This window comes from Pyxicephalus adspersus, chromosome 11 (assembly GCF_032062135.1).
Source record: "Pyxicephalus adspersus chromosome 11, UCB_Pads_2.0, whole genome shotgun sequence".
In the NCBI taxonomy this organism is placed as follows: Eukaryota; Metazoa; Chordata; class Amphibia; order Anura; family Pyxicephalidae; genus Pyxicephalus; species Pyxicephalus adspersus.
Window position 1 is genome coordinate 51,095,347 of NC_092868.1, and position 22,016 is coordinate 51,117,362.

The window sequence follows — 22,016 nt, forward strand, 5'->3', positions numbered from 1 at the left end:
CATGCTATGTCTCGGTATAGTCACCTCTCTAGCCCAATGTTAGCACATCAGAAACAAATCCACTCTGACCTAATGGAAAATGTAAAATCACAAAAGAGATTTAATGGTCTCAACCAGTCTTATTGTTCCACATCCCACGGGCACAGCAAAACCTGTAAAAGTGGACAAGCTTGAATCTAAAGAATTGCACAATGTTGTTTTAACAGAAGCCTATAGAGTTTGCAGCTTCCTTTGAAAACAACAGAGGAATTGCCTCTGCATTGTGCTGAAACGGAAACACATACGGATTGAAGAGCGGAGCTGATCCTATCTAGATACCATAACACTAGAGTCTTATTGCATAAGCCGGGGCAAAGAGCTATAATCATGTGCAAAGCTCAGAAACGTAAAGTAAAAAAATCGGATTTTACTGAAAGTGATATACAGAATATTGGTTTTTGGTCGTTGCAATTGTTAGCTTATGGTGTATAAACTGAGATTTTACTATATATATACATTTTTCACTATGTATATACTATTTCTAGTTTACACTTAAACCCTCAATACAAGGTGCATCCATGATACCTAATTTGCAGACCATACTAGGCTTTCTAATAAGTAACCCTAGCACTAGCAACAACACATAATCTATAACAAATTATAATTGAATGAGAGGGGCTATAGATTTAGAAAACTGCCCAAGACTGACAAGAAAATTAATATCCAGGTGCCCTGAAACATGACTTTAGGGCCAATACCTGCCACTAATCTCTATATTACAAGTAAACATAAACACCATGGGTTACCTAAAACCCTTATGGGTTAGCTGAAAACACAACTGAAGCTGTCTGCCTTTGGATTCACTTTTATTTAATTGACAGACAATAATAAAGGGAAAGCTAAGTTTGAGCTACTGAGCTCCACAGATTGCAGAATTTTCACAGCAGGTAGTAGACAGACAGAGAAAATCATGTAAAAAAGAAGATAGAGCTCCACCTGCTGGCTTTATTAGGATAAATGAAAAAAGATTAAAATGTAAAGGTACATAAAGAGAAAATAAATACAAAGTAAGAGACCGACTTTCAATCTGTTTAGAGTATACCAGTAACAATTTATTTTTTCTACATTTGCATACATTTCTTTGTGTAGATTGATGTACATGTGTGCTCAGAAGCAGGAGGGGGACATGAGAGACATGAGCGAGCATTGAAATCAGACAAGTTGCCTGCAACAGGAAACAAGGTTTTTATATCACTCCTTGTCCTTATCCAAAGTCTGACTGGCACTTCCATTATTTAAACAGCTTACTTAGTAATGTTTAGATGTTTTGCCTCTTTATTAGCCTGAGGAAATACTTGCAAAATAATTTTTCTTAAGTACGATAGGGAAAATAAAAACGATCACATTTTGCATACGGAAGCCTGGAAGCATTATACTATTAAACTCACTAACACAAATTAGAATTAGTCTGGTCTGGTCTCTTATGTAGTTTGTTTAATAATTCAGATCAATATACCATGTGAAATATGAAGGCCGGTGGGTCAGAAGAATTCTCAAGCGTTTGCATGGTTTCATTTGTGCTTAAAACTCTGAGATTTATCCCTCCTTGTCAAGGTAAAAATATAGGAACTGAGATATCTTACTTATCCTTTCTTTGCCACTTGCTGATTGACTAGGTGGGAGAAATTTCACTTAAAAACCATATTGTTGTAGGGTAAACATTGTTATGGTGAGCAAGAAGGGGTTGTGGAGGGTAATAGAGAAATATTGTGAAGGATTCAAAAAGGAATACAGAGGTGATAGGTGGGACATTTGAGCTGTTACATTACCAGACTAGTAACCGTTAGTGGTCAATAGAGAAAGTCACCCTTTCATAAGTGGTCAGTAGAGAGAGACACCCTTCCATTAGTGGTCAGTAGAAAGTATGCACCATTACACTGATAGTTAGCAGAAAGTTCTATATATTGGTGATTAATGGGATGCCTGGTCCTTACCCTCATGGTCAGTCAAATCAATGCCCCAAATATTGATGATCAGAGGGGAGAAAACCCCTTACAGTCAACCAGAAAATGTGTTGGTATCAGTGGGTATTTGTTCCTGAAAAAATGTTCCAAAGATTCTTTAGACCAATGACTTTGATTCTTTTGAGTCACATTGAACAAATGCAGGTACCATCAGGTAAGGGGTCAATCCAGCACTATTAACTCAACGAAGCTCAAATTACTTCTAGAGGAACCCTACGGTGGCCTATTTTTGTGAAAAATTAGCTATTTATTCAACATACCTGCAAATGTTTCTACTTTTTTCTTAAAATTTCTGCAAGGAAATTGTGGCTTTCTGTGTTGTAAGAGTTAGAGAATGGTGAAGAGAAATAAATACTGAAGGGCTTTGATTTGGTCTCCAAACCCTTTTCTTTATGGTTTTCCTATCTCGATCTGATGGAAACTAGTGAGATGGTAATAGCTTCATGCTAGATAAATTTTCCATATAGGGAATTCTCAACATATGCATGCAGTGGGAAGGTCAGAACCATTGTAATGGTTTTATTCCTAGCTGTATTCATGATGGAGACATTTCCCCTTCAGTTTTCTTCCCAGTGCCCCAATGCATAGGGTGTTTCCTGAACAGAAACCAAAGAAAGTCTACCTGCTGGGACCACAGCAAAATAACCTACTCCTAAAAATAAGAAAACTTTGGCTGAAATCTTGTTTTATTTTAAGACTTAACTCCTGTAGTTGTTGACATTTGAGGATAAAAGATTACATGTGAATTCCTTATGTATTAGAAAGTCAATTTTATACTCCAAAGCACCCATATGGAAAGCTAAACCCACATAAACCGTAAATCGCATAACATGCTATTCCCTTGACTAGTTATGACAGGAGGACGGTCGAATGGCTCACTGAAAAGATTGTTGCCTGCAATTTACATCTCTCTATTGTAAATAACATGGCTTATGCACAATAGTTTCTCCTGGGAGATACCATCAGCTCCTGCTGTGTTATTCTGCAGGGGTGGATCCATCAGTGTCTAAAGAACCTTGTTCTTCTATAAATCAGGCCTTCCAGTAACATGGCACCCAGTGATACTATCACACTGGTGAGATAATAACTTTGTTTGATGAATAACCTTTTGTTGCATAGGTGATAACCACTTTCACAGAAAGTGCTAAAAACATTTGGTCATAGCAGAAGGAGAGCTGGGAAAGTACAGAGTAGTCTGGGTGATGCACTGCTTGGTTATCAATGAAATATCAACGTGCCGTGTAAGCCCTAGAGCAGAAAGACTTTGAAGATAAGGCTATGACAAGGCCAGGAGCAAGGGAATCTTATGCCATGTATTGGGGACTGTGTACGAAGTGATAAAGGCTTCCTTGAGTGTGGTGGACATTTGTCATTTCTTGCTTGTCTTTTCAGCTAGCCGAACTTAAGGTGCGTACACACTTCCAATTTTTATCGTTCCAATCGAACGACGAACGATCGATTGGGCAAAAAATCGTTCGTAAAAAAGTAACCAACGACGCCGACGAACGAGGAAAGTCGCTGGAAACGAACGACCGGACCGACGGATCGGATTGGACGACGATCGTTGAACATCGTTCGTGTGTACGGTCGTTCGTTGATCGTCCATGTTCAGCGCATGCGTGATGAACGAACGTCCGTTCACTTTCCTGTCGTGCACATAGTTCCTCTATCGCTCAAACGATCGTATCTATTGTGTGTACAATATCTACGAACGATCGTGTCGTTAACTCTATGTGCAGGATCGGTGCTATACGATCGTTCGTATATATCGTGCATGAACGTTCGCCGTTCGTTTTCCAACGATAATAATTGGAAGTGTGTATGTAGCTTTAGTCTACCTCACCTACGTTTGTTTTGTAACAGTTTTTAGGATTCAGTATTGTGTTCTGAAAAACTGTAAGTGCTAAGGTCAAATGGGCAGAAGAATTTCTAGAGACATGTTGGGTATGAAAAGCTTTCCAGGTCTGGAGCTAAATAAGATGATTTTGAAACTCCGGCAAATATGTTTTTCTATATAAAGAAATGAAGGCTTGGAGCTCCATCAGGTTGAGATTTTCCCTTACTTAAGACTAGAATGTCACAGGAACAAGGAGTGATGAGAAATGTCTGCACAGAGGCCATAAGAAAAACATATTGAGGATGAACCAGAACTTTTGTTTTTATGGCTCTCCATATGGTATCGCAGAAGAGAAAGTGAGGGGAAGGGTCCTCAAAGTCATAAAGAGAACAATATATCTCACAAAATGTTTTATTTTCTTCCCATGTTTCTTTATTTTAAGAGCCTGCAATATAAATGTAAGCGCATTCCATCAAATATGAATTTACTGGGAAATAATCTAAAATTAGTTTGTAATGCTGAGCAAATGAAAGTTGCACAAAATAAAATACTTTCTAATAGAATGGAAACTTTTAGAAAAAAAAAACCATAATGAAAGTCTTACTCCAGCTAAATGTTGTTTTATTTCTGGATAGAACATGTAAACGTTGAAAACTTTGACTCCTTTGGAGAGATTTGCCCTCCTGTAATGTCTCCAGGACACAAATTTGGGGTTCTCAACTGCGGACACAGCAGTTAAAAACCAATGGACATTCTAGCTCTTACAACACTAAAATGAAAGCTTGTTTATTTTTTGGTGTTCCTGTTGGAGATATAAAACCTTGGAGGTTTTTCAGAAATTGTGTTTTTGTTGGCATCTCCGGCTTTATTGTAAAATGTTCCCATCACCTTCCATTGCTGGGTCAGGCAATGAAGACAAATTTTATTGCTACACAAGTAGCAATAAAAACTTTATTACCTTCTATTAGAACTTCCCAATGCTGTCCTGGCTTTGGGTGGGTAGCACGTTAATGCGTTTGAGATGGGTGTCCATATACAGTAATTTTCTAATTTTTGGGTGTGCAGGGCTTCGTGTTGGGATGAAGTTTAAGAAAGCTCAGCATATGGAGAGGGCTGTTTAGTTTTGTCCTGACCATCACACCTCATTTAAACAACTTTATTATTTGGTATTATACTTCCATTATGTTATTATTTATATAACATTAGCTAGTAGTCTGTCTCTCATTCCCCACCCCTTGCAGCTTTAAATTAACAGGCAGATAAACATCTTGTCTTGTAATTGGCCAGGCTCACTATTAATCAGGAAACTGATCTTAAATTGTACTTGAAGGCAAGAGGGTGCCCTGAACTGCAGGGCAGAGAGGTGCCCGGTGCTGAACAGATGGCATGATGCAAGTAAGTTGGCAACACTTTTCCTTAACCATGCTGTTTCCATAGACCCAGGCATAACTGTGATTTGTAATGAATGAATACATTCTGCACAATTCAGGCTTGTCTGTCGGTAGCACCAGCAAAACAGAAAATAGTCTTGTGGGTCTGTTGTTGTCATCTTTAAAGTAGGATTCCAGCCAAAATTCCCTGTGTCAATATGATAGGAGGGGGGGGGGGGGGGGATTGTGTTAAAGCCCAATTGAATATTCCAGGTGAATTGAAACAAAAACTGTTTATTGAATTTTCTTCCTACAACAGAGTGGGAAGGTCTGTTCCCTGTCAGGAGCTGCAGAGTGGGACCCTTGCTCTCTGTGTGGAATCAGTGGTCTCTTTGCAGAGGTCATGTCCCCTATGGAGTCAGACTTATAATTTTGGAATCAGCAAAGCCTATATTCCTACTGTTTGAAGAGCTTTGTCTCTGACTTAGCAAGGGGGTATGCCAGACCAAAGTCCAAAGAGATCATCATTGGAGCTACATGCAGGACACAGGTCATCACACCTTTTTTGAGCACCTAGAATGTACTTTTAACTTAAACGGAAAATTGGCCTTGGCTTTTGGAAGATTTCATCAGCAAATAATCATGCCAGGTTCCAATAATGTCTATACAAAACAGAAAAAAATATAGGGAAAATTATTGAGGTGACCACTGAATGTATTGCAACTACATCTTTTATAGGCAGGAACATAATTAGAACATAGATCCAAAGTTTGGCAAAGTAAAATAAAAAAGAAACATAGTCAGTGCATTTCATGCAATGCATGCACATTTTTCCATTTTTTATTCCTAGTACAGAAAAATACCTGATCAGCGAAAGCACCTACTTCAATTTTCCAAGGCTGGTAATGCCATTATAGGAAGTAATAAAAGTGGATGTGCTCTGAATTGGAGAAAGGACACAAAGTTAAATTTAGGAAATGCCTAGAAATTCACCTAAATAATACCAGGAAGACCCTGTCTTGGTTGATACCAATGATCCAAGAGATGACCACCAGATGAACAAGTTATATTCACTCTGAAAACCTGGGTTTTAAGGGTACATTTAAAGACCTAGAGGGTTAATGTATATCTGATGGCCTGCACAAATGAAAATAGAAACAGTACAAAAGAATTGTGTAGCTGGTACCAAGAAACTCAGACCAGAAATAATAAGAGGATTTCCAGTTCAGGATATACCTGATGACTTTGTAAAAGGTGATATAAGGTGATACCTTGGGGATCCTGCTTATTAGGACAGAACAGGAATAATACCATGTGGCCATTTTAGACACAAATAATGCTTATCGGCGGCCTTTTTTATTTCTCTGTTATGGCTGTAAATGTAAGTTTTGCATCAGTGCAGCAGAAAGCCACGCTCGTGCCTTGAGAGACAGTGACATTTGCAATTAGTGCTTAATATGCTGTTAAGTAGCTTCATGATGAGTATAATGCCTCGAACCCTACCATACAATGCTAAATCAGCAAGACAATTCCCCTAACTCAGCTCTTCCCTCTCCACCACATGGGGACGCCTGCTATTGATGATCCATTATCCTGAGAAGTTTGAAAGGCCAGTGCAGCTTGCCTGTGACAGGCAATGGTCCCCGCGCTGCGGATAGGTATTCATAAGTGATTGCCATGTTATTTTGCATAACTGATGAATCTCGAATTTTAGCCGGGCTTTACGAGGGGCTGCTTGTCCCTTGGCCCCCACACTGTCATAATATCACACTGACATCAATGTTTCCTGTTATATTTCCATCACTGAAATCTCCTTGGCCCAAGAGTCGATGACTCTGTTAAAGGATGAGTGCAAATGAGTTCATTTAATATAGGTTGGCCAATAATTTAACTTTGCAAATATGACTTTTCACCTTTTCTCTGCTTTAAGAACTGTCATCAAAGTTCATTCATTTATAGACCTTTAACCCTCCCATTTCTCCCAAACATATAGAGAGGGATCAAGGTATCTTTATAAGATGCTAGCTCATGGGGGAAAACATTTATATTGATTTATTTTGAACCTTTATCCATGTAATGCTTTCCTATAATTGCTTGGATTCCATGGGATGGGGAGTTGGTCTGGGCTGAGATCACAAAGCAGTGCCTTCTTTCTGCAATTTTTTAGGTTCTCAACTTACTTTGTAATGATGACATTGCCGGGTCGCAAATTAGGCCCAAAATGTAAAATACTTAGCATGTTGATGAAGAAAGCAAATGAGAAAGAAGAAACCACTGGTGAAATTTAGGCAGATTAAACTCTAATTTTACCCAATTGAGAAAATGACACTTAGAATGCACTTTCTGTAAACACCCATACGTCCAATGGACAGAACTATTATTTTATTTTTTGTCGGGCATCTACTTGGCCTTGGAAAAATTGCAAGCTGTGAATATATAAAAAAAGTTACATTTTAGAAAGCAATTTTTGGATGTTGATTGGCCTGTGCATGTGTATAAATTCCTTGCGTGTCAATTCCATCCTGCGTTCTTGTATGTGTACGTCCCTTGAGAGCCATCATGTGTACATCCCACCTTCTGCTGGGTAGAGGGCACTTAGCCTGACCTTGATATCTGAGACACGCTGTTTGTTCAGCTATTTTTATAATACAATCACATTTTCTTCTATTACCGCAGCAAAGGTTGGATCCTGGGCTTCCACAATGCTTTCTGACTATCATAACCTCAATCCGGCTCTGCACAAGGGGTAGACAGGACCTGCAGCTACTTAATTGCTTTCAGAGATGCCCGCTTTAGCATACTGGAAAAAAAATCTTTTACTGAGAAACAGCCTCAGGTCTGGGACAATGGTTTATGTGTAAAGTATTGAAACTCAACAGTTTTGCTCATTCCTATATCTTCCTGTATCTCATCTATAGTCTCCAGGTATATACTGATCTGTAACCTTTGTTCTGCTCAAACACATGCTCCCGGACAAATAAGAAAAACTCATAGAATCTACTCTACTCTAACTTTTAGAAATTTACTAAGTGTGGCACATGATCGTATTCTTCATTTAGTGAACTAGTAAAGAGGTCCACTGGCCCCCTTACTAGTTCAGTGTAAGCCTAATGTAAGTTCCCTGATCAGTATAGTTTTCTTTAGTCACTAGAGCTGCGTACACAAGCACAATAATTGTGTTTGGAAACGAACGATCCAGGAAAGACCGTTCGATATTTGTTAACAAAAAAAGTGCACAACAACTGGTCAACAACGCCGAGGAATCTCGCTGGAAACAAACGATCATTCAGTGATACATGTCACTGTACATGTCACTTTCTGCATCGTTTGAACGATTCCTAGTGTCTACATTATTGGTGGATTATATTTGAACGATCATATAGTTACAGCATGTATAGAATTGTGCAGAATACGATTGTTCAAATATTCGGGAATAATTGTGGATTGTTGGTTTTCAACGATAATTATTGCATGTGTGTACCTACCTAGCCTTAGCGTAACGAAATACATGGGGGATTCTTTTATCATGTAGATCTGGGGGGTTGGGGGTATTTTTAGTGACTTTGATTTCATTTGCATGATAAAGAAGTTTCAGACTGTTCTAATTGCTACTTTCTCTGTAGAACCCCTTTACTAATTAATTCACCTCTTGGATCAGGGATTTAATATGAACATTTACTAGCCACAGGTTGTGTTTTATAGGTCCAGCCCCCTTGTATAAGAAGCAACCCACTTTCCAGTCATCAATGTTTTTTCGCAAGTATATCATGAGATTAATTTTTCTTTCTAGAAGTCTTTTCCATTTATCATTAGATATTCATCAATGTTTTTTGTTTTTAAAGCTGTATTTCAAATGCAAAAATTTTAATTGAAACAAATTCCTCAGTAGCCATACAGGATATAAATCCACTTTCTATTTTTTATGCAACATGATTATTCCAGTTAAATCTTGCTTTCCTATTATTTCTCTCAAGTTCAGCTGGGCAGGGCTGATATGCTTTCCTTTTAGTTCCTTGTCTCAATGTTATTGTTCTACAATGACTCTGGGGCTGATAGCACGCATAGGCTGTACATAGCAAAGTGAGTTATCCACTTGCAGGAGATATTTTACTTAGCTTAGTGAATAAGGAAAAGCTCTGATAACTCCAACCACCCAATCATGTACAAGTAAAATCATATTTGATTAGGTTTCTTTGCTGGTAATTGGGTATTGGTTGAAAAATTCATTTTCTCCACATTTACTAACTGATATATTCTTTGCAATATGAGAATTTGCTTTTCTAAGTGAACGGCCTGTATTGGTTTAGTAAATCAACCCCTTTGTTTTTATTTTGCACAGGGCTGCAGAACTAGTAATATTCATCATGATAACCCCTTTATAACAATAATTTTCAAAGAGACACTTTTAGAATCCTCTCCAGATCGCTGTTGGATCTTGTAAGTGAGTTTACTTTTATCAGAGTAAAGGAATGGTTTTATTATTTAATAGAAGCTGGTCCTAAATTCACCTATCTGCACAGATAACCTGAAGTCTTACGGAAAGCATTAAAATGTCACAAGAGATTGTGAAATGGTCAAATCACGTCCAATTTACTTTAGAGGCTACAGCCTGGTCAGCTGTTTTTGCGGGTCATGAATAGTTCTGATATATTTTTCCAGTAATCCCATGTGATATAAAGTATTCTCATAGATAAACACTGGGCAAGAACTGAGAATGCAAGAAGTAGAGATGATGCACAAAGTGTCCGGATTCACATCAGCTAATCAGATCTCACTTCATTAATGTCAGTCTAGTGTAGATTTTATTCTGATCTGCAGCTTTGGATGATTACATTCTTTATATTAAAACTCAACTGATATGTGTGGAGTCTGGTTTCCATTTGGGCTAGGAAAGTTATACTTGTGTCTAGATATGCTTTGTAGCTAGTTTTACAGCTTAGTGTACCCAAGAGTGAAAATTCAGTTTTTAGTAGATGCTGGAGAGATCTCAAATCTGAGTACATACCATAGCTCTTACAAAGGGGTCTCACTCCCAGAAGAAGTGGGACTATGCAAATGTGGGCTATACTACACCAATAATTCTTTGGAATGGAGAGACCAGTGGGTGATCCACCCCAACACACACCACCCATGTAATAAATAACAGGTTTGGGTGGCCTGGTACTTTTTTTTAAGCAGTTATAATTGAGTTTAGGTTGCAAAGTTCAGCTTCTTTTACTAAATTTTCTTTCCCTGTGCTTCTTTATTTGCTTGATTTCTCCTCTTCCGGTTCTTCTTTCTCTTTTCCTTCTCCTGCTCTCCTCTCCTTTATCATCCACTCTTCCCTGTCACCTAATACTACTCATATCTCTTTTCCCCTCCACTTTTCTTTATTCTCTCCTACCCTGGTCTTTTTTTCCTTCACTGTCTGCCCAACTCCTCTTCCTCTCCCTTTCCTGTATTCTTTCCTCCTCTGCCCTCCTCTTCCCTCTTCTCTTTCTTTCCTCTTCCCTTCTTTGTTCTCCTAACTTCTCTCTCCTCTCCTCTGTTCTCTCATATTCTGCCTTCTATCTCTTCTTCATTGCCTCTTTCTGTCCTTCATAACTCATATCTCCTCACTTCTGTTCTCTTATCAGCTTTACATTTCCTCTTTTGCTTTTCCCTTTTTTTTCTCCTCATTGTCCTTTCCATTCTTTGTCCTTGCCTCCCCCTTCAATTTTCCTTTACTTTCCCCTCTTTTGCTTTTATTTCTACTGTTAATTCTTCCCTTACCCACTCTCCTCACTCCTCTCCTCTGTTCCACTTTTTATACTAAATTTTTCTCTCGCCTCCTTTTCCTGTTCCCTCTTTCTTTCTCTTCTTTCCTCCCCTCTCTGCTTCTACACTCTCTCCTTGGCTGACCCTGCCAATAATATTTTATGAATCCTGATAAAGCATGCAGCAAGGGAAATCCTAAATTTCCTTTCAGCATACTTATATAGGTTCAGTGACTCAGAAATGATTTCTGTCAAAAGTTTTAGTAGCAGCCAAACAACTAGCATTTTGCAATGTCAATCTATTTTCTGGTTTCCTTATTTCATTTCCTCTACTTCCCTCTTCATTATTTTGTGCAGCCTTTAGACACCCAATCAGACGAATAACCATAAAAACTTGATATTTGTACACAGCTAGCACATGAGTTAATGGGTTAACACTATGGACTACCAGCACCAGGTTTCTGAATTCATTCTTACCACAACCTGATCCTCAGAGCGTACATCCTCCCCTGTTTGTTTCTTTGTTCGATTTTCCTTTCTCAACCCAAAATCCTACTGAGAGGTTAACTGGCTTCTAATCAAACTGGACCAAGTGCTTGTATGTATGTGAGCACATTGTGCTGTAGAGAGATAACATGTGCTCCATGGGGGCACAGACAGCTATAATAAAATGTTCTTTACAATGAGCTATGAAACATATTCAATACATTTGAAAATAATAATAATGATGATCAATGGATAAGTGCACAAAAGAGGAAAATAGAATTTTTAACACTAATCAATTTAGCTTTATTTGGTAGCTGAACCATAGCGCCTCTGTCTTCCTTCAGCACTCCCCTCTCAGCATTAAGGTGCACGCTTGTGTAGATTGCCTTAACATGTATTTTCAAAATGCTGCCCGGAACCTTTTTATGTACAGAAGAGGGGAAAAATCAATTAGTACCAACTGATTACCAGGCACTTGTTCCTTTCCAGGTGCAAAATATGGCCATAGCTTGTGCATGCTAATGCGGGTGTTTAAATATTCAGACTAAATAGCATTAAAACACATTAAAAGAATAAACAGATGAGGGAAAGGACTAGAAAAGAGGTGTCAGAAAGATAGCAATCATACATGTATAGGCTATAAGGTAGTTTTTTAACTGAACTACAGGTCTGCTCAAGCCATTTTCTTCCAGATTGCTGCAATTTTATTATTTTCTTCCCTTTTAAAACGATTATATTGCAAAGTAAAAAGATGCTTACATAAGTGACTGGTATACATGCTGTACCTTATTTTTCTAGGTTAGTCACCCTCTTTTGTACACACTAGTGTTTAAAATAAAGCTGTTTTTTGTTAAGTAATCCCTTTTTTGGTGTATCTTAAAGAGACCCTGTCATCAATTGAAAGCAAAACTTTAAAGCTCTGATTATGGGGTTTTCCAAAATTAGCAAATATGCACAACATACTTGCCAATTATGGCAGACAATTACATTTTTGTAGGCAGCCTTTATCGATGGCAGGTCCAGGAACATGTCAACACTGCATAACTCCATCTTTGTCAACTCTTCAGGATCAACAGCCATCCTTTTTGTCTATTAGACGGCTACTAACAATGAAAAAAAGTCCCCTGAACAATGTGATACATTGTCTCCGCCATCTCAGTCAGTTCGCATTGGTGCTCTGTATTGAGCCAGCCTCTGTATGTGCCGTACAGTGTAGGCAAAAAACAAAAAGCTACATGGAACCAGAAAAAAGTTTTTGGCAAAAGAGACTATCTCTTCACCAAATTGCCTATCTCTTCACCAAATCCTAGAGTTGTTAAGCTACTTTTCCTCAGTGAATAGGACTTCCTAGTTGTGAACTCTTCCACAAACTTTTAGTGAAATCTGTTATTTTTTAATGGCTCTGATATACCACTTATACAGCTGCAAAGGTGCCATGTGCAGAGACATTGCACTGCTGTACTTATTGTGTTCTCAAACTTGTGCCAGCTTTGAAGAACAAAGTAGCCCAGGGGCCATTTTTCAATGACAGCGAACAAAGTTATGCATTCCCCAGTGGGCACAAAGTCAACTTCAAAAGTTTTTACATTCATATTCAGAAAATTGCAATCCATACTATTTACTATGTGTGTTTACTATGGAGTGTAAATCTATAGCTATGTTTTAAAAAGGTAATCAGTCCTGAATGGGGATTTGTATGTGGAAGTGAATTGTTTCTCAAGTGCAGCTTTGGCTAATTTTTCAGTTGTGTAATTGTATACACTCCCTGCCAGTGCAGGAATAGCAGGCTTGAGTCCTGTCATGTGTGCTGCCATACACTGATGCTCCATAGCAGGATTTGCAATGTCTAAACTATACCTGCCCAAGTCTTTCTCCATAAAAAATGTTCCTTGGTCACCCAGACTGATCATGTCTGGGGATATTGATGTTTGTATGAGAGGTGGCAATAGACACAGGGTGCAAAGCTGATCTGTATTAATATGAAGATATTTGAAATAATATTTGGTTGGCTTCAGAATTGGTGGAGAGATTAGAGTTTTCTTTTCACTTCTCAACTATTGGAAATGTCCATCAATGCAATGAAAACTTTACAAGTACCCTTAGTTGGTTAGGAGTTCAAACCCCATTGAAATTACCTGTACTAGTGGATCTACAAATGTTTTAAGCATTGTAACTACCTATTGTAGTACTCCGCCCCCCCCAAGAATTCCAACTTTCTAATTCAAGGATGTCTGAGGGTGGCCCACTTCTCTGCTATCTTTGATTACCTCTATATAATTGGAATGTGTCTTGGTAGGAAAGTTCAGATTTCTCTTACTGCAATAAATAAGACTGCAGGAAGATCCAATCACTGCAATCTGCATAGGTTAGGAAAATCCATTGGTTGATGAAGCCTTCCAGCATCTCCCCATAACCAAAAATCATTATTTGTTGAACTGACCCTTTAAATAACCCATCTCTGTGAAGACAAAGTAGCACACAGCTAGATGTATCTGTTTATTTAGCAAGTTGTTTATATAAACGAGGACAGGTTTGCTTTAATTGAAACAAATACTGTTCCCACGCAGATTAACCGTGCTGTTCCGCTGCTAATTGTCTTTAGTTTATTGGGATAAGTCGATGAGCTCCTATGTTTAAGATGTTTCCATTGTTTACTGGCATGGGGAGAAACAGAACAAAGACCAATTCACTTTTAATAGTGCCGGGGAATTCTAGGTGTTCTGCGTTTATTTAATTTGAGGTAACCCCTTAATTTAAATATCAATTGTACATATGGCTAGCTGCCACCTGTCTTATGAGAGCACCTCAGGGGCCAATGAGGACACTCAAATAGAAAAAGAGATTGACAGGGCTTAGTTCTGAGATCATTAAGGTCTGACCACTAAAGTAAAGTGAGTTTTCAGTGGGGCAAAAAGAGGAGAGTTTTTGCTAATAAAGATTTAGTTGGCCACCTGTAATAACATTTCATACCCTAGGCTTATATTTAAGGGTAGGTAACGGAAAGGGTAACATTTTTTATAAAGTGTATATCTAGATTATCTATATTAGTGTTTATTTTGCAACATGACTCTCTTTTTTTGGAAATCCTACCACCCTACTATGTGCACTTTTTAGTTAGTTGTTGGATTGCCCATCCAAAATATCAGATAGGCAACCCAATTGCCTACTGAAATCAAACATACTAAAACGCAGATTTAGGGTTCACATACATTTGTTAACATTCCTAAAAGCTTCCAAAAGGCCTTTCTAAGGCTACTGGATTTTCTTTACCCATCAAATAGGAAGTAAAAAAATGTTCTCTCACTTCCTGATCTGTCTAACATTTTTCAAGTAGATAGAAAATGAGGGGAAATTACCCAAATGAGGACACAGACAGCAACAAAAACCTAACCAATGTTTTGCTTTATCCAGCAATAAAGATCAGAAGATTACAAATGCTTGATCAGACCGGTCATTACTGAAGAATGGGACAGGCAATGTCCCTTCTGCAATAATATGTCTTATCGCCATGCGCCAAGGCCTTCACTCATGTGATGAGAATAGTAAAGAACACAGAAACTTGGGTATTAAAAGTGTTACTTTTTTCAGCTAATAAATCAGTATTTGTGCAATAATTTTATTTAGCTGCCTCAGTCGCTGAACCTTTTCACCGACACAAAAAAAATCTTGCCCTTCTTTGGTTATCTAGCTTCTCAGAGGCATGAAAAGCACCTTTATATTTTAATGTATTTTTTCCTTGCATTTGTCCCGTTTTATTGATTTATACAGACTTTTTTCAGTCCAGAGCCTTAACATTAGCCTTTGGGTAAAATATGCAGCCACTTACGAGGCGGAAACCTTGCCATATATTTCCGGAACACTAGCCGGCATGACATGCTTTAACATGCAGAACGGCAGTAAAAAATATGGCCCAATTATATGTTAAAATGAGGCATGGGGAGAAGAGGCACCTGAGCCCGCCTGTCCCTGTTCTGCAAAATAAAACGCATATTTCAGGATAATTTTTTCCACGGGAACTGATGGATAAATTAAATTCAAGTTTCTGGGTAAATCAATTGAAACTCGAGTTTATTAGCACTGTTGCATCCCGAGGCTACCGTCTTGTTCCCACCTGCATGCAGAAAAGCTCATTATAAGGTTATTTCCAACATGCAACTTTTATCAAACAATTGCGGAGGAGTCTTTTTAAAGAGACAGTCCACATTTATTTGTAGACAGTGTCTGGTGGCCTGAGTGAGTCCCTGGCTTCTTATGTCCACTAACTACAAATATTCCACCAGAGAGATCTTCATAGTTCAGGACTATATTCCTACCCACTTGGGAATGTTGAATGCTTCAGCTCATTGGAGTGTTCCAGCTACTCATACCTAATTAATAATATTAAAATACTAATCCAACAGTTATGATGGGAACTCCTCATAATGGGCACAGCAGGCACATTCCCAGAAACTTAGAGATCTTTCTAATAGAGTTCTTGATATAAAATAACATTGTAATTTGCAGATTTTGCTTTCCTTTTGATCCTAATCATTTTACTCAAAGTTAATCAGAGTTTTTTCTGGTATAAAACCAGACACTCTAAAGTATCTAATAACATAAAACATGCACAGTGATTTTGATAGCCAAAGTCCCCATGATAAGACTTTGGGTCCTTCTTGGATAGTTCCATTATGTTGCACAAGTAATGATAATTGGATTATAGTGCTTCCCCCATTTCTTTGTTATTTTTGTTTTTTCTGTATGTTTTATTTTTGTACCCCCCTCCCTAAAAAATAAAAACCTTAAATAAAGAAATCTGTAAAAAAAAGCTGAAAAGGTCAGTTTGAGAAACCTACTTTAACAGGAAAGAGGTTCTTTATGCTCAAAATATTTGTGTTTAGTATCACCAACATTTGTTCCACTGATTCAAGTGCAAATGATCTCTAGTAAACCTTTAATCGAAAATGTATTAAAGTTAAAATGAGTTTTTTTAGGATGTGCCTACAGAGGCAACCAGTGGGTAAAGGACTAGTTGCCAACATTTCTTGTAGGCTCTCCCCAGCTCATCTTATCCCCATTTCCTGGCCTGTCATGGCTTTTGCCACAGTAGGTTTTGGAAGGCGGTGACCATCTTTGTAGAGGCATAGCTGCCCCCTTTTAGGGACTGTTGAGGTAATATTTAGGTAAGAACAGAAAAAACAGACCCGTAAAATGGATGTAACAGAAACAGGTAGATCCTTCCACCACAGGTCCTCAGGTGCAGCTTTCTCTCCAGCAAGGAGAAAAATGATCAGGACTGTAGTAACACCAAATTTTACCCTAAGGAGACAACAGTGCCTTCAATCTCACAATGCAGATATACAGCTTATGGCACTGTAGGCACAAATGTTTTTAGACACAATAAACATCACATACTCTTCCCTAAAAGATAACAAATCTTCCAGGTCCACTTTAGAAGCATTGCAAAGTTGTGGCCATCATTTGTTGTTTGGTATCTGCAATCACTCCACTTATAATGTTAGCATAAGTGATAAGGGAAAAAAACAGCTGCTATTTATACTCCGCTGTTCAAGGATATGAAGAGGAGACTTCACTACATAGTTCCAGGATCTAGTATATTATCAGTCACCTTGTAATTATTAATAGGTCTTCAAACATAATTAAGAAGAATTATGACTTTTAAGTATCATTAAACCTGGTAATGTTCAAAGCGCAGTTAGTTAAATTATTTTTATGCCGTGAAAACATCTTCTCGACAGGACTCACTGCCCGCTATAGACAGACCGATAAAAACAGATTTTTGTTCCCCGTTTGGGGTGGGGAGTAGGGGTGCCCCTTAACATGTTCATGCTTTCCCACAATTAAAAGCTGCAAAAAAAAGTTACTCTTCAAATGTGTTATTCACCCCTGCTTGTATACATGTGCGTTGCAGCACACAAGGGTATGTAGAACTGTGCACACTAATATGGATAAAGAAGGGAGCATACCCCCTTCTTCCAGGGCCACCAACAAGGGTAACAGTAAAACAGAACTTGATGTAATTTTACTTGCTAATCCATGAGACTCCAAGGAATTTGTGGAACTTTAAAGCTCAACATTTAAGCTTTATGAATTGAACAATTTTGCAAACCTAAGTGAATTCCTACTAAACCTGCAGTTGCCCTGATGACACGATAAACCTTTATGTTGGGTTTTTAGAATTTCATTCTGTCGACCTTGTGATCAGATTATCTAATACATATTTAGCCTCAGTCCCACTGATCCATGTATTTACTCCCTGAAAATTTCCATCTGTCTTGGCATGAGCTTTGCTTTACTAGTATGCCACTGACGGTAACCATTCTCAACCACTTCCTTTGCAGCATCTTCCCTTCCTGCAAACACTTCATGAGAATTCTTCAGAAACTGTTTACTTATCCCTTCATTTCATATTTAATGTGTCCTTAATTAGCAGGTTTTCTACCACTGATACGGAAGGGCTTGTAGGAACATGTCATGCATGTCTTTGCAACCCAATGTATATATGCTTTAGCTGCATGACAGTCCATTTTGGTTCTTGGAAATTTCCCTACAAGGGAACCAGTGCTGTTACAATTCACAGGACAGGCAGCACTAATACCTACTTGGGGTTGGTACTTTAGGGAAGGTCCCTTTAAAGTAATGCTTTCTTTTCAACCATGAAGTCCTCTGGCTCTCTCAATAAAACATACACATAGTTTGTTTTCTTTATGCATAAATTCATTTGATGTTTTTTTTTCTCACTATTAATGCAATTTGCAAACCTACTTGGTCTGCTTGCTCAGCAGCAGAGATATTATTATGTGTACAAGTCTTAATAGGCAACGCCATCCAATTGAGAATTAAATTAGTATTGTTTGTGCTATTTTCTACGCTAAGCCCCAAGGATTTGCTTTGCAATTCATATAGTCTCGGCCAGTTGACATCAGAAATTTGTTAATGCAGGATGGTCAAAATTTTATTTTCTTCGCACCAAAAATCTGCTGCATAAGCAGAATCTTCTCAGTGTCACCAGGCTGCCTTCTTGCAAAAAGTGTAAGGCTTTACTGGACACAATCTTTAAAAAATGCCTGTCATAAAAGAAATATTGGAGCAACTTTTGGTGCTCTCCATCTGAAAATATCCTGGCTATGTAAGGTTTCTATACACATGAATCGCAAACATGGAATGAGCATATGTTGATAATGTTGGTTTAAATACCCTTCTTATTTTTAGACCTTTACATTTACTTTCTATATTTCATAAATAGGATATTATATATACTCTTTTTTAAACTATGTATTGTACTCCATATGCATACATAAAGAAGGTGTGTAAAGTTTTGTTTTTCTTTAAAAGCATCCCCCCTTCCCATGGTGGACTGATGAAGGACTGACGAATCACTGTGTATTTTTTTGGTGGAAAGTATAGCAAGTTGCTGTTCGCATGTCCCCCCACTCCCCTCCCCAGAACAGCATTGTGTACAGTGCTCATTAAATCAATTGTTACTCGAAACAATCATTAAAGATCATTTCCAGTGACAATTATTTGATGTCCATCAGAAGCCTAAATCATCACTGTGTGTGAGAGAGAAGGGGTCCTTCTGTGCTGGTAACTTAAACTTATGTCCACCCAAACTACCTTCTGTCTATAAGTTGGTGGTCCTGTACCACAGTTTCCTCCTGGTGATGCTAAAACACCCTCTTTGCTGCCTTTTTAATGTGGAAAGCATCAAGTTAAAAAATGGCAGTATTATTTTTTCACAGCAATAAATCAGACTAAAGCTGCATTGTAAATTTTTAGAGGATCAGTGATGCAGAGAGCAGAAAGGATATTACACACGACCAAATTTAGGATCTATTTTTCTACTGTATCCGTTTACTTCAAGTAATGCCAAAGTACTGGAATCACTTGAGCTTGCACCTTGGAAAATCCATTGACTAAAACAAATCCAAGCTATAATGTTTTACCTTTTATATGTAATTGTTGCTGTAAAACATTCAAAAAAAATCATCTAATAGTCTGGTACCTAATTTCCCAGAATTTACTGATCCAAAGCCTAAAGCTGTGGCTTTTTCTCCTCCACTGTCCTATACTGAGCTATCTTTCCCTTCCAAAAGTCGCTCACTAAAAATATTTTTTCTCCTGGCTGTTTGCATAGAGGACAAAGGACACAACCATTGAAGACGGCACAGAATGGCCACCTCATAAGCCAGGGTTGTACAAAGGAGCATATGCAGGGCAAGAAATCTCATTACAAAGGGCAACCAACATCTGATGGATCATGCTTCATGCTGCGATTACCAGGCCATGATTTGTGGAAAGGTAACACAGGCCATGGCCTAGCGTGGAAGAATTTCAGAGGGGCTTAAAGCTCCTTCATTATCTTAAAGAAAAATTTTCTTTATTTGCCATTTTCATTTCAGTTGCACATCTTATATTGGTGCCTTTAGGTGCCTAGAAACATTAAACTTTATACATCTCATAAAATAGCCATTAAAAAGCATTGTTTAAATTGGGTTCCGTGAAATAGTCTATGCATGCATTTGTTTTGTTGAAAGACAATATTATGCAAGACAAATCTCCTATTTATCTGAATAGTTGCAGTATACACTGTCAAGCATGATCACAAGAGACCACATGTGCATAATAACACCCAGCTGGCCTCATAATTCTCCAAATACCAGACTACTTTACTATTCAGAGGCTGGAAGTGGAATGGTGACCAACCTATTTGGTTTAACGTCAGCAAAGGAAAGTCCTGGCCACAAGCTTGGTTTCTGGTCCACCAGGGGTGTGGAACTCTCACAACTGGATGGGCCAAAATACTTGGAAGGTTGGAAAGTAAACCTGGCAGGTAAAATTTCCTATATAGATGCACCCTATGGAAATCTGTAATAGGTAGGCTGTGTCCTTTTGATGTACTTCATGATTTCATTATGTTTTTGGAGTAGAGAAACTTTCATTGACTGCTAAGTGTTAAAATAAAAGTTCCACACCAGGTCACCTACTTTGTGTCTGGGGAGACTTCTGATCCTAAGTTCCCACATGTAATAGTGCCCTCAACTTAGGACTTATCCTAAATTTGTCTGCCAATCCTCTGGTCTATAAGTGCTTCTTCTGTTCCTGTTGATGCTTTGACTGTCCAGGGTGAAAAAGGGGGTATAGATTGAAATCAGCATCTCCATATCCTCCATAGGTTCAGCATTGGAGGCCAAGCATTTGGAAAATGATTTGAAGCTTTTATAAAGGTATCAGCATCCACTTTTGTTTAGTGCTTTATAGCTGTACATTTCACCTTAGCGTTTAGCAAACATTGACAGGTTCCTTTAAGGTTTACCCAGGCCCACGCCTCTCTCTTTGGGGACATATGCTTCACAATGGAAATGTCCCTCTGCAGCAGAGCGTCAGAAAAAGCTGCGAGTTAATTAGACGGCAGCAGACGATTTTTAGCTTGGAGATTCCCGCTAATATCTTCTCCATTGAGTCACAGACACAATTACCCTGCGGCGTTTCTCATTTTGTCTCTGGCTGAGAGTCTGATGTGTTTTTTGCAAAACTAAGTTTGCCCAACTTGTGGTGACCTTTTACTTTGCAGAAGACGTGCCTTTTTTTCTTAAAACACACAATGGTAAGTCGATACTCTGGGTGTCTCTGCCACTACAGCTCTGTCGACATTGAGACAGCTCTTGGAATGTTTAGTAATGGTGAGGACATTGTATAGATGTACTTCTTCTTCTGGCTTGTGCTGGTAAAGACTTACATTAATTATCTCATTGTTTCAGTTTGTGGTTACTTATCGTCTCTTAAGCTTTGAGCATCTGTAGGTTTAACACATGTTAAACTTCAGGCCAATATTTCAAAGCTAAAACCCCAGATAAATGGATGCATACACCATTGAAATGCATATATGGCGGCTGTTTCCTACTGCTATCTGTTCTTTAGATTTACATAACCTTCTCAGACAGCAAAGCCAGCATGGTGACCTGAAGCTTCTCTACTGCACCTGAGCAACATAAGTAGGTCACTTCCCCACCCACAGCAGGTGATTGTACAGCAAAGACGCAGTCACAGGCTAATAGGGATATCTCTTTACCCATGATGTTATAATGATTCCTTGCAACACATATCCATGAAGTGAACTCATTCAGTTCCCCATTCGACCTCTATCTCTCTCCTAGCATGAACCATTTTTTTCACAACCCAGCAATTTTTAACGGTATTATACATTAAAGTTAACTTGATTTTTTCTATTATTTATTTACTCTAGCCCCGATGAAATGAGCCCCCTCATCTGTGGCATGTTGGCCTATTTTTTCAAATACATGTAAAATGAATCAGGACTAACATCTCTGGAATGTTGCACTTTTCCTTACCTTTTTACCCCTTTGGTGCAATAGACTCGCTGAGGCAAGTGTACTGTACCTGTATAGACCTGCCTATGGTCTATAACAACCTGCACAATTAGGATCCTATTTACAGAGAGCAAATCTTCTGCATTCTCCCCCACGCTTTCCAATCCATCTGATCCTTCTTAGAATGCACTAGTAGACTTGAGACTCTCTCTGCCATCAAACAAAACAGTACTTGGTACCAAAGCAAGCTGACC

At 38.4% G+C, this 22,016-nt stretch overlaps 1 protein-coding gene across 6 annotated transcripts in view; it reads left to right on the forward strand.

The window, feature by feature from the left end:
* The window catches only part of CAMTA1 (calmodulin binding transcription activator 1), an 884,829-nt gene that overhangs the window by 538,926 nt on the left and 323,887 nt on the right, over positions 1-22,016 (forward strand). The window lies entirely within an intron of this gene.